Raw genomic sequence first — 14,060 nt, 5'->3', positions numbered from 1 at the left:
TATAACGATAACAATAATAATTACCTGATAAAAAGTATTCTGGAGTTTTCATTTTGCGTTCAGAAGGTGATGTTGGGTGCCATTCTTGGGAGCTAGTCATTTGCTTTAATTAAACAAAAGAAACGGAGCGAGAGTTAGTGACGAAAGGTCACTTATTAAACTTTGAGCTCGGCGAACGCGTTGTTTAACTAAAATTTTATACAGAAATTGTCGTATTTTCGAAAATGGCTGACCGCGAATCCGAGGCAGCGAACGTCTTATCGAAATAATACAGCACATGTTATTCAGATTAAGGTTTTATTTCGAACAATGCTGTGATAATGACGTATATCATTATTATGATTGAGAAATGTGCACTAGGCCTGTATTTAGTATCTATCGAACGAGCGGTTATAGAAAATGACGAGTCGAACGATGCAGCCGGTCTTTCAGTTGTTAACTTCCCAACGGTGGGCTTTGTACTCACAAGTAAATTTGTTCTAACTTCTCACATTGTAACACAACGCTTGAACGAACTACGCGCTGCAGGTCGGTATAATGGAATACTACTTTCAGGAATCTGTCGGCATGTTTGTATTTCGTAATGTTATACAGAGGTGGGAGAAGCACGTCATTATGTATAGACATTTAATAGACACCACGATACTAATCGTAACGCAAAACAAAATTAAGGGGTATTGGAAGTTTAGGTCTGTCACCCCATTGGTCGGGATATCCTTTCATGATAGTTTTTTTTTTGTTAAATACCGACAATTGGCTGCGGCCGACACATAGCTGACCATCCCGCCTGTTGGCCCTTCTCCAGTTTGCCAAATGGTAAGTTGTGCTAATGAGAACCACATCGACCGCCAGCTAAGCAACGAAACATGTAGCAGTTGTAGAGGTTCATATGATACATCCAACGACACCTATCAAGTTTTGTAACGTCTTCATTTATAATATATATGCAGCCTGGCCGGATAACAGATGTACTGTTGCATTACGTTTATTAGAAGATACTCGTTACGCCAATGGTTGTTTGTTACGGGAACACAGCAGTGCATAGCGAGCGTCCGCTTGTAATATGCTTCGTATTGCTCTTCGCTTTGCATTGTATCTTTGCGGGACTCTTCGGCTGTTTCGCAGGTCGGCAACTTCGTAAACGATCCTTGTAGCACACTCCTGCTTTTCTTACCAGGAATTAGCAGGACCGAACGGACACGGTTAGCCGAATAGTACCTGTGGCGTATAAGTATCATCTTGATTGCCCTGGTTGACATATAGTCGACTAGACTAAGAATAGGGGTACAACAGAAATTCTAGGCGACAATATTGCCGAACGGCGGAGAAGTTCTTAAGTAAGCCGTTTTGTTGTCTACTCGCAGATTAGTAACATCTGTCGAGACCATCCAGCTAATGGAAAACGCGAGATGGGGCAGAAACAGAAATAACGGGGCCTTACGACAAACTGAATGCGTTAACAGGTAGAACAGCAAATGGACAGCATGAAGGAGAATAGAAATCAACTAAAATTAATATGTGAGAAAGCCATTTAATAACACAGACACGTGTGCTTAGCCTGACCATTGTACTGCACGTAACGCATTGAACCTCGGCAGTCGAACTTAAGTGACATTTTCAAACATCGCTTGAAGAAACTAGCCTTTAATTCCCTGTTCATCCTGTACAAATGCTAGAGCTGTTTGAACTGAACCTATAGAATCCAATGTCTATCCTGTGGAGTGACCAACAGTAGCATGCAAGCATAGACGACTTCTACATTCCGCTATCAACATTAAAGATCATGGAGTTCCTGCACATGGTCTGTACGAAGCGTGCATACTTCACATTATCCTTTAACTCACCGTAGCGTAATTAAAAGCGACTTCAGATCTGCCTCAGTAGATGTTTCTCCTACTTTGTTCCACCGTTCGAAGCTCATTACAGTTGTCCTTGTTGTTATTCAAGGGCAGTAGTATCGTTGTAGTAGCTCATCGTCCTCGCTATGCCTCCTGCATCGTCCGAACCGTCTAGCTATTACTCTATTCTAATTATCGAGTTTTACTCACCATTTCGTTATTTCGCTCCGAGAGCTTACGTATCAGAATTTACGTATCAGAAATGACAATAATCATTAGAGCTATTTTTGATGTATATTTAGGTATGACATTAAAAGTCATGTAAAAGATTCAATCAGAATCAAGGCTTCGACGTTTTATCATCGGATCCTACCCACCGCGTAAACGTCTCTCGTGAAACACACAGTATCTCCGTGACCAAACAAAAGCAATGCGAGAACGATTTAACGTTAGCAAAAAAGCTTGTTTATTGAAGTTGTCGAATAGTTAGAAGGAAATATCCAAACACTCGATGTCATCGTACTTACGAGCGAAAAATGGGGTAAATTTTCAACTCTCACTAATAACCTATTCTAATCTATGACAGTAATTAATTGTTTGGATCTTACTTGAAACATCTGGTCTGTAGCCTAAAAAGGCGATCGTTATTGCAAGCAAATATGCCCATGTGAGGCTGTAAAAGCGTATTTTGGTAAAATGACAGAAAACTATAATTTTACCTCCAAACGACCTTTATATCTGTCTTCAGTCCTACTAATCACTGCGAGTTGGTTGCGTTCATAAAAACCTAGCATTTGGTACATGACTGTTGTGTGTCTCACACGAAAAAGAAACCCCTAGTATAGGTCCACAACTAGATCAGTGTACGTTTTTATTATTACTGGTTTTGGTAAAAAAAAAAAATCATTGTTACACTTCAATGCATTGCTGCTAGCGTCACCTTGACCGTAGTACGTCACAGGCTATAATATCACCACGGTGATAGCACTAACCTACATCTTAATTTTGACGATAATTATCACAGTTGCCAAAAAATCACGAAGAGACAGTAATGCTCTTCACGTTAATGATCCCACACACACATCAACAGGCAGCACACTCTGTCGAGTCTTCTGACAATGCTGTATTTAATATCTGAAGACATGTTATTGAAATTCTTCTTTAGATTAGATACAATTTCAGTACTGCTACCATTTTGCCGTACCGGCCAACTGGACTGATAACGAACGACAGCGACAGCGACTTATCGCGGAACAACTTTGTTCTGCTTTCATATGAAAGCTACGATTTCGGCTCGCAAATCAATGGCCGATAATAATACTGCTGTTCCTTTTCGTTCGGCGTCCTGAATCTGGTGTATTTACGCGGGACAGCACTACGTGACGTACTCCTGAAACGCACGTTTTTGTCACTGTTTTGATGGAGGAGTAAGGTTTAGGCTTGCTTTACGCTTCTTCACTTCTAGAAACTGTGATGTACCGATTCAGGGGCGATCGAGCTACGCGATCTGTGACTTCAGGCAAAAATATTGTAGGTGACAATGTCATATAGCATCGTGTCGAACTGTTGAGTTGCGAGAAGCTTGAGCTGGTAGCTAGTATTGAATTTATCCTGCTTTAATTAATTGAACGCAGTAAGTAAGTTAGCTGTTTGGTCAAATTATATTTCCGACTCTACGTGCATGAAGTGGAATTTTCAATAATTCCTCCAACATGATTTTGTACTTATCAGAATATAGTAGTAGGCTCCGTAGACAACTTCATATTATACACTGACATAGGTCCGATCGAACGTATTGCTCCGATAAACGCTAACCCTGGGTAACACAAATCTTAATAGAAAATCTGAGGAGATGTTGCTTGATTTCAAAATTATTACAGCGTGTATAAGAAAGGTAACGCTGAGAAGGCTGCGCTCTGTTCCGTAGACTCACTAGAAAAATTACCAATGACGAATAGTGTTTGGCGATTGTTAAGCGTGTCTTTGTTGTAAATAACCAATTTAGGCGTTCGTTATTTTCCTTACAGAGGAGTTCTCAACGAAACGACCTTAGCTTCTTTCCCTAAACTGATGACCCAAGTCGAGCTAACTAGCTGGCCGATAACAGTTGTCTCTAGTCCTCTTTTCTCGTTGAAGTTATGTTCTTCTGCTTTTTCCCGTATTCAACGTTTTCCTGTTGCCACCGTAAACAGACGTCCCCCCCCCCCGTCTCTGAGATTTTCCTGTAAAAAAAAAACATTTAAGTAGCCATTGTTTGTTGCACGGGCTAAAAGGACCATTTATGGCCGTGTCCGGCAACCGAGATGATTCTCTGTCGGAGGAAAAGGCGTCGTCAGCTTAGTAATGTCGACGTAGCCAACGTCGTGATCATCTTCTGTCTAGGATTCAGTGCCGCTGATACCCCTCTAAGTTTCCTACAAACCAATTACAATTCTTATGTTTGCGTTTAGGGCCAACAGTAGCAGAAAAGTACATCGCGAGCACATACAGAGACGTACTATATCATATACAAACTAAACAAACTATGGAATATAACTCAACAAATTTATATTGAGAAATATCCAGAATAACAGGGAACGATCGTGTGATGGATATTTACTATTGCAAGCGCTTTCTCAACGTGCCCCACAGGATGAAGGCATTAAGCAGAAATGCATCTATTGATTGAGATAACATATAGTATTGGCATCCACTACATCGTAGTGGGTAAATCTTGTATCGTGCCTTCTCTGCAAAATCTCAACCGTAGACCAATAATATGTGCTATTGACCAATATTATATAATATTGAATATTGATCTGACACTATATGATATTGATGGCAAAGCATCTTACCTAGCTGCAGTGCAGAAAAACACTTCCTAAGGTCTGTCTTAATGCTGAACATTAACGCTGAAAAAAAACGTTGTAATACTTATTGGCCTTTTTTTTTCTTTAGTTTTAGGGTGATCAAAGGTCAGGAACTGAAATTAAGCGTTGGTTGTTGATCTTCGTTACCGTGTTGACCGTCGAATCGATCCTCATACATTGTATGCAATTCAGAGATGAAAAGCAAGACTTTTAAACGTTTGTTTCTCTACATTGCTGTATTCCGGTGTATATAATCTTAATATATTAAAATGAATAAATTGCTGATATGCATTTGACTAGAAAGTGGACCTAGCGTTAAAATAAGTTAAAAAAAAAAAGCGGCAAAATTAAAAACAGGAATTTTTCATCTTGCCGCTTCGGTGCTAAAATGGTGATACTTTTCGTAGGCGATACGAAGCAAACCTATATTTACAGAACGATCATTGTTTTTCTAGATCTGTCGGCGTCGGTTGGAACGAAAATGGATAAATTCCGTCCGTGCTCCCTACAGTAGGTCACTTTTGGAATAAGCCAATCAGCCGTGCATCAACGTGTAAATGTCATGTAACACACGTCCAATAGATAAAGTAAGAGATATTTAAATAAGAAATTTCAACGATAAAAGTAAAGTTTCTATTGATTGGTCAGAAAAAGATGAGATATTATTTGTAATACAGCCACCGAACGCTTGGATAGAGGTGAATACTGCGATGGTGGAATATTTTACGTTGAACGTATTTTACGCTAATTTAGAGATTTTTAACATATCAGCTATCTCACCACGTTGGTAGTTCGGAAGCTTTTGAGCTAGATATATCTAATATGTAGCGTTGCGGACAACAACGGGCAATTCGCTTATAGACAGCTTCCAAGGCGTCGTTTGTTTGACTGTCAACGTCAACGGCTCTAAGCAGAACGGTTAAGTTTTAATAGTAAGTGCAATGCAGATCGACCAAAGACCGCGAGAACTCTATACCCGAAAGATCGGGTCATAGGCAAAGGAGGAGAACGCTAGGCACTCAGCGTCAGGATGCTGGCGGCAAGAATCGTTGCAAGTGCCTCGGCACTAAAGGATAATCATAGTTGCTCGATTTGTACAACTGCCAGTAAGTCTCGGTCGTAAGAACAGCTGATTATCCGTGACGTATAGAATACCGAGGTTTCAATGGAATGTTTTACCGGACCTTCCTGGTACTACCCCGTACCAGCAGTAGTAGTTACCTTTTCTTTGTTAAGACAATTTGGCTCTGACCACTGAGCGTCATTCCACCCCCCCCCCCCTCCACAGGGTGATATGGGTCTAACTTAATGGGTCGCCGGTATATTGACGCCCGCAGATTGAAGTGTAGGTGGAAACATAGAGATGTGCCGAGAATGCGTCGCACGATCGCCCAGCCGATTAAGGTTATATTTTCTCGTGTACGAAACTTCCCAAGAAAATCTAATTATGAGATATTCTGTCACTGCAGAAGTCCAGGAAATAGCTGATACCTTTGAAAAAATGCGTTATTTTATTTGTTATCGATACCAAAGTTATATTTTAGGTCAACAGTTGTAATTTCGAAGGAAGTTTTTATGAAAACGTTTTACGCCCGAGATAAAGGCCTAATGACTTTTTGAAATTCCCGAATTCAGCAATTTCTTTAAAAATAACGCAAGTTATTATACACCGGAAAAATGTTTATTTCACTTTTGTACTAGCATAAATAGGCATTTGACCCATAATCAATGACCGACGAACGTCTCCTTTGTACGAAACACAATGGATATTTTTCAAGTAGCTGTCTTTTTGTACCAAAAGCACCATTGCATTTCCAGAGTCTTCTATTTGGCCTACTGTAAGTTTTAGATAGGTAACAAGCAAAAGTTTAACTTACTTAATCACAGTTCTCGTGTAATACGTATCATCCATATACAAAGACAGCCAAGCACTTTTGCATTTTATCAAACTTTTGTCGAAGAGCAAAATTGGTCGGCTTCATTACATTTTCACAAAAAGCAAATTATATTAAAAAAAAAATCAAAATTATCTTGAGTCATCCTGGAGGCTATATAGGCCAGGCTGGAACTGAATGCCTTCAATGTTTTGATAAGAAAAATGCTAATAACCACAAGGCACAACGCGGCTTACTAAAAGTATATACGACGTGTTAAATTAAGGCAACATAGTTTCGTCCTTGGTAGGCCACATGTCGTTGTTATCAACACCGTGTCACATGTGGTTGTTTTTAAAGCAGTTTTGGCAGAATTTGTCAGCATATTGACAAAATCATATTTTCGAAATATGTACGACATCGCGGATGATCGTCATCTTAAATCAGTATTTTCAATAAATAACTGGTTAAACCAAAGTCATGTATAACTACGATAGTTATATAGGCGTCAGAGAGATTAAGTTTTGGTTTGAAGAACGATGCACACATTGTTGATGTTTTTTCTCTATTCTCGTGCAACTCGTGGATGGGCCGGTACCAGAACTATTTAGAAACCGGCTTTAGAATATATAGCAGAACTTTATGTGGAGATATGGTAGACAAGTGATAATCTTTAGCCCGCTTGCCTACCTTGACAGATAACGATGATAGAGCAGCGGATTCCCTAGCTTTTTTTACAAAGAAAATCATACTTCCTGTAGTTTTATTGTAGACTTATTCGCACGAAATTGTTACTGGCTCATATAGATCTATCCTTCCGTGTACAAACGCCAACAATTCAAATTATGAAACGATATATTAGCGCTCCATGACAATTACCGATCTTTGTCGCACTTAAAAGATTGAATTCGGATTTAGAAGCATTCTACATGTTACGCAATAGTTACCCATAATTAAGAAACGTTTTTATCTTCTTCATTGCGAGCGTTTGGGTCCTCGATTACGTTCAGACCCCCTGACAAGGGACGGACACCTTAGTAACGCATCTACAGCCTTCTACTTCAACCTCCTAACCCCGAGTTCATTATACATTGGCTTTCGTTTTTGCTCAACTGCTTCTGTAGGTTATACTATTATATTAGTCAGTCGGTCTCGCACGACTCACTCTCCCACGAGCACCTTCGTCGACTGACGGCAGCGGCCGCCTCACCCCAGCGCCCACAGGGTTCATCAGGTACTGCTGCCCCTCGGCGATACTGTCACGAGTTTATCGCCCAAGGGTTGCGAATGTTGCTGATGCTAACCTCAGCCTCTACCGTCGCTACATGGTCAACATCCATCTGTGCATAACAGTTATCTCTGTTTACGGAGTTGAAGCGCACGCGGCGTTGCGCCGCGTCGCATTGGTTGGCCGGTCGGCTGGCGCGTTGGCTTTTTCTACCGGCGGTTGGCCAGTCAAACAACGAATGCTGCACACGGTACGAAGCGGTTACCCTATTTCGCAGAGTGTGCTATGTTGTGCTACGCAAAATGCAGGACCATTTTACTAACGAAATGGGCAGGCGTGGGTCACTTGTTATTCGTCAGAAACTACGACGACGGCAACAGCGATGACGGTGATAGTGCTCACTCGACAAACTGTTCGGCCCCAGTGCTTCGGCCTGTGTCATTGTAAAAGCGAGATCCTCTCAAGCTAGCCTGAACTTTTCGTCTTCAACGCGCTGTGGATCATTTCAGGGGGGTCGACGTGGTTCAGCGCACGAACACAATAAAAGAGAGAAAGAAAATTGCGCTGAACGTCTTTGTAGTATGGTTTCCCTCTTACTGTCGGCGTAGACGCGCTCGTAGCGGTACCCTGGTCAGATCCTACTAGCGGTCAGCGGTCGACGAAGTGAAAGAAGCTAAAACAGACACTTCAGCCTTCATCATATGTCTACCAGCCAATTTGCTCGCTCAAACTAGCAGAAACGATTCTTACTATACTGTACGTGGGCTATCAGCGCACATCTGCTCTGTGGAACGTAAGCATCCCTGATATCGTTAAACCGCACCACGTCATCGAGTTGGACCACAATTATTCCTTCGACATTTTAAACGGACTCTGTTGATTTTGATACTGTGTAGCTTTGTTTTTTCCTGCTTTTTGTCGTCGTTTTCAATCTAACTGTCTGGCATTGCCACCATTGTGATGGACATGCCCACGGTTGTTTTACCTCTGAGTCAGGGTCACTACAAGATGACGATAGAACTGGGTATGGTATACTCATGAACCTATCTAGCCAAGCTGTTAGTTGACCATCATCAAGTTCAAGAAGAAGCTCCGTGGGTAGTTACATCTTTCCTCAAATACTTTGTCGCGTCAGCCAGGTTCATAGTTGTTGTTTCTTCGATAAAGTCCCGAGACTATGCCTCGGGGGCTTAGTTTCTGAACAACAATTTATACGTTGCCCTCTTCCCGTTGCCTATCCAAGGGTGCGTCTCCGAATCTACTACAGCGAGTCCTTATAACCATTACAGAAGATTCACCTCCACCGCAATGTGATGACCAAGAAGACGAAGTCTCCGCGCGCGAAAGCTTCTGTTGATGCGCCTGATGCCTGATGACTTTTCTGGCATCGGCTTTACGGCTCTATCTGCCCACGAATCACGCCTCCCGAGATGACGATTTAGTGTCAATGGCGGCGAAGTCACTTATGGTCAGCACTTTGTTTTGTTGTTCGAGCTACATGCGACGTTGTCCAACCACTTTCCTTCCATTTTGAATCTCACTGACCGGCAAGCTCGCCTACAGAGATCTGCCGACAGACGTAGCATTAGTCGAGGTGTGCGATGTCAACAATGCTTTCACTGCTACCAACACTCGAAACGTTTCACCAATATATTGGCGATGCGTTCGGATTGTGAGAGGTGGATCGATAGCTGAGCCATAGAAGGCATCACCATCGATGTGGTCCTTTGTTCCTCCTAGTATTTTCTTTTTGTTGGCAACGCAGCCAGCGATCAACTAAAATAGACGACAACAATAGCACAGCAGCAACAACAACGACAACCTCCTTCCGCAATATTTTATACTTTTTATACCTATTTTTCCTATTTCTGTGTGTGTGTCTCTGTATGTGTGTGTCAAATTTTCTTTATTCATTGGACATTTTTTATTTGCTGGTACTTTTTTTTCGGCATCATCAACTGTCATTTTTCTCCTCCTACAGCCGCGCGAACTTCGATGTCACAAATCGTTTGTTAAAGTTTGTCTTAACACAAAACTCACAAGAAGCCTTGTATTACAAACGGAAGAAATACGTCTAGCTACTACCTAGCTGACGGACTGGGCGATGCGATGAAACGATCGAAGAACAGAACAGACACATCAAAGGGCTAACGGGTACAAGAACATACGGATGGACACGAGGAACTAACAGACGACGACCGAGAACAAGCACAAAATGATCAGTGCCACAGCGCACTGTGACGCTAGGAGCCCACCGGCACCGAGCCTTTGAAGGGTCCCACAGTTCCTGGGCGTCGCTGATGATGACCGCTAGCAGTGAACGCCGCAGCCGAAGCTGTTCTTGTTGTCATTGAGGAACATTGCGACCAATGGTTTTCGTGCTCTTTCTGCTGTCTGCCGCTTCCTAATCATCATCGCCGATATTTTCTCATTCGTCTTGTGCCATTTGATAAGTTTTGACTTCCGTGGAGCGGTGGAGAGATCTCCCCCCACGCTTTCCCCCAAAAGAGATCATGGCGCAGGTGCTTTGCCTGCTATTCATGATGAAGCTGTTGCTGCTGCTGCTGCTGCTGCTGCTGGCGCAGGTAGTGATGACAACGACGACGACGACGACGACGATGATGGTTTTGATTTTGAAACGAAGATTATGCTTCTCGCCTTTCGATTCGGACAGAACCAGGGCAGAGTTGGGTCCAGATAGCGGCAGTAAAAGCAATAGCTGCGGTCAGCGGCGGTACCTGAAATGGACCGAAAACCTGTTTCATATATCCTACCGCCACCTCTTCGTCGCTTCGATGGAGCGAAGCGTCGCTGCTCGGTCCAGGTCGTCAGGTGCTACTGACATCTCGTGGTCTTGATCGTGGCGGCGATGGCGGTCCCCGCAGCTCGGGCGACTCGTGGGTGACTGACCAGCAGGTGAAGCGTAGTGCAAAGCCTCTCCTGACTTGACAACTTGAAGATCTGCCAGCTTTGTTGACCACGAGAGCACACGTTGTCAACGAGCCAACCAGCGCCTCGTCGCTCGCTTGCTGGTTCATCTGCTGTCTCCATGAATTTCGTAGGCAGCGTAACAGCGGTTGTTGCCATGTTTATTACCAACGAATAATACATTCATGTTTTCTCGTGTTTATGCTCGCATCCTCAACCGTGTTTGCTTGGTGGAAACCATTCAAGATGGACGGGAAGACATGTTGACGCAAAATGCGTTTATCCAACGGATCGAGCAGAGAGGGGTGAGACTCGGTAAAGAATCTTCGCACGACTGAACTTTGCACACATCTTTGCCAAGGCAAAATATACCACCTGTGGTAGAACGGGTGACAAGCGCGAAAAAAAAATGGCTGACACAGGCGGGCTTGCGCTAAAACGGTAAGGTCGTTTTCGTAGAGAGAACAAAAAGCCTACATAATCAAAACCCAAGCTTTTCTGGACAGTGTAGCGGTAACGTGTTCGCTCACCTTTGTGGCAAGCTTTATGAAAAACAATCCACTTGAGTGGGTTATTCAATTAACCCAACTCTTATATTAGGCCTGAAAAATACTACTCCCTGTCGAAGACATTCCCAGTGTGTGCGATAGTTTTTTTTTTTTTTTATACTATAAAAACAACTTCTTTTTAAACCGCTTTTCGATTATTGTGAGAAACCCATGACGAAGACCTTCAGAGCCTTCGTCCAGCCTGGACGAACTTTGAGGTTTGGTACCAAATCTCGAAAAATTTGCAAATGTACCAGAGGATGAACATAAGAGATAGTGGGGTAACCCATAAGACGATTTACTCTTGGAAGATGGCAATTATAATAAAAATGTTTCTATATTACTTCAAATGCATCTTGAAAGGCCAACGTATCTTCTTTTATAGTTCGTTGTGGTACGCTTCCCTATATAATGTAGCACCCTCCCGGTCTGTCCCGAGTGCTACGGCGCAGTGTTCATCTAAGCCGAAAAAAAAATTAAATATTGCACTGTTTAAATTCTGTTCATATACAAACACGTAGTGCCATTTTTTCTATTTTCTGCTATATAGAGGTAGAAAATCGTCACTTCCGCCTATGCTACTTATAAAAATATTGAGAACTACATTCTGCAAAATAGCATAGCATTCCGCATGTTCGATTACGCCTACGCACCATCCCTATGTAATCTATTCTATGTTCTGTGTATATCTATCCGCCTGTATAAGTTAGCTTGCGAATTACTCTATTACGTTAACAATTTTCCGAGCCCGTTTAATATGTAGCAGCACAAAATTAGCGCGAGTACATGTTCGAATAAACGTTATTCCAAAAAACAGAACAGTGGCATGCGTCCGCCATTAAGAAACGTGGCAAAATCTTTAAAATCTTAACGGTACAAATAGTGGCGATAGTACATCGTCTATCACTTTGGTGTCATCTTATGAGTGGGCGCACAGTTTATATGAGAACAAAAACACCACCAGTGATCGGCCGGTGGCAAGTGATCTCTCTATTGGCTTTGCATCGTGTATTTTACGGCGCTAGCAATAGATCCGTGGGAAGAAAAATCACAGGGAAAGAACCGCCGTCGGTGGCTGGGATGATTATTATCTTTATGTGCTGATCATGGGTAAAATGATTGTCGTTTTCTAGGGCTAGATAGAAGAATCAAGAGCTCTGGGTTTATTCTATAACACTTTGTAGTGCTTTCGATGACCCAGTCAAGGGCGGGCTCATTAGGAGCTTTTTGTAATGAAATTTATTCTCTGCTGCTCTCAAACGAAGGCCCCCCTGCACGTTCGGAAGTATCGTGCTTTTGGAAAATCACAGTTAAAGGACTTGCACATCTAGAGGGACTGGTCGAAACATGGCAAAGCTGACTAGTTCATCAGTCTGTAACATCGTCTAGCGAATGTAGTAAATTTGTGTTTTCATTACGCTGTCAAAGCACCTCTCAAGCTTAGATATATTTTATTTATCTTTCCTTCTTGTTTTTCTATAAAATGTCATAAACTTCGTAAACTATATGAGAAGGGTGTACCTGAACCTCGCTAATCCATTAAGAATCACTGTCTTGTGGTTGTAAAAATAAACAGATTTCTATACCTCATAACTGCAATGACCTGCGCCCCCTCTTTCTCTCTCTTATATACATTTATATATAGCTAACATAAAAGTCACATGAATGAATGTTTTTTGAGCTGCAAGAGCGATCATTCGTTACTATCTTCATATGTAAACGTCATGTGATACGTTGTTGAGTTATCTGGGTTCGGAACGCGCTAGCACAGCCAATACGCCACAGATCCAGTGAATCCACTAAACGAGACGTGGCGTACAAGAAATGCCCAGTGGAATAGGTACAAGGTAAGTTTGTTTACTGGTCAATGCCCACACCGATGACGCATTAGTTTTACAATATAACGTCACAAGGAAACCTCACCATACCTCAATTAGGCGGGGTTTTTTCACACAGATACAGATAGTTTCTAGCAGCTGCAGGCCGATGGGCTGGCTTTCCAGAGTAGCTCATTGTTTGAATTTCAGTTTCGAATAAATGACTTTCAATTTAAGCTTTTCGTCAATGCCTCAAAAAGCTGTGCGTTATACAGGAGTGTAATGGCTACTCAGTGAAAAGTAGCGAATTCTTATAAAAAAAAGGTAAAGACATAATGAAAACAGTTAAATGTTGTCTTTTTCAAATCAACAGGTAGAAACGCAAGTACTCTAGATTTGTCTCTAATTTTTTTTCCCACTTGCCTCTCCACTGTTTACCGGTGTGTATAGGACACCTCGAAGGTACTTTCTCCTTCATAGATTCGTTGTAATTTCACTGCGAGGTGAACGGAATTTCAGTTTGAGATCAGACTTCAAAGATGCATGGTCCTAACGAAAGAAACGTCTTCTTCTTGAAAGCGGCCTGAAATAGCGAGTGTTCTGTACTCAATAGGACTTTTAAAGGCGTTTTGGAAAATTAAAAAAAAGAATCTTGGACGTAGACGGTGTACCGTGCTCCAGTTAGGTCAGCCAGCCGAAATCCGGGAGGAACCGGATAGCGCACATTCGACAATGGGTAGAAAAGGCCAGTTGCAAACGCCTGACTATTGTTAAGCACCTCGAATGTATGTGATGTTAACCGAAATTAGGAACCAGGATGCGCAATGGACTGAATGAAGAACAATCGGTCCTTAACAATTTGTTCGTTCCCGACACAATAGGCAACCACGATCACAGCTTTGCCATCGGCGACAACAACTGGTATCTGCATGTCGATGTAAAGCAAAGAAAGATATGGATAGCCACGGAAGGTATGTC

General features: G+C 42.2%; 2 long non-coding RNA genes across 6 annotated transcripts in view; one reads left to right on the top strand and one right to left on the bottom strand.

Annotated features, from left to right (window-relative positions):
* The window catches only part of LOC111260600 (uncharacterized), a 101,698-nt gene that overhangs the window by 65,048 nt on the left and 22,590 nt on the right, over window positions 1–14,060 (top strand). Inside the window, exons 7-8 of one of the 5 annotated variants that reach the window (XR_002680438.2) lie at window positions 4,776–4,866; window positions 5,143–5,306. The exons of 1 other annotated variant lie outside the window; for it this stretch is intronic. This is a non-coding gene — a long non-coding RNA (uncharacterized LOC111260600). Of the gene's footprint in view, window positions 1–4,775; window positions 4,966–5,142; window positions 5,307–14,060 lie in introns of those variants that run through there. 3 more of the 5 variants (XR_002680437.2, XR_015311132.1, XR_002680439.2) reach the window with 3 other exon arrangements.
* Window positions 281–2,104, bottom strand: LOC111260602 (uncharacterized). The gene is made up of 2 exons (XR_002680443.2): window positions 1,845–2,104; window positions 281–1,218 (listed from the first exon to the last, which is right to left on the bottom strand). It is a non-coding gene; the product is annotated as an uncharacterized LOC111260602 (long non-coding RNA).

The sequence above is a fragment of the Varroa jacobsoni genome, unplaced genomic scaffold (assembly GCF_002532875.2).
Source record: "Varroa jacobsoni isolate VJ856 unplaced genomic scaffold, vjacob_1.0 scaffold_458, whole genome shotgun sequence".
Lineage (NCBI taxonomy): Eukaryota > Metazoa > Arthropoda > Arachnida > Mesostigmata > Varroidae > Varroa > Varroa jacobsoni.
This window is presented reverse-complemented; position numbering and strand designations above follow the sequence as displayed.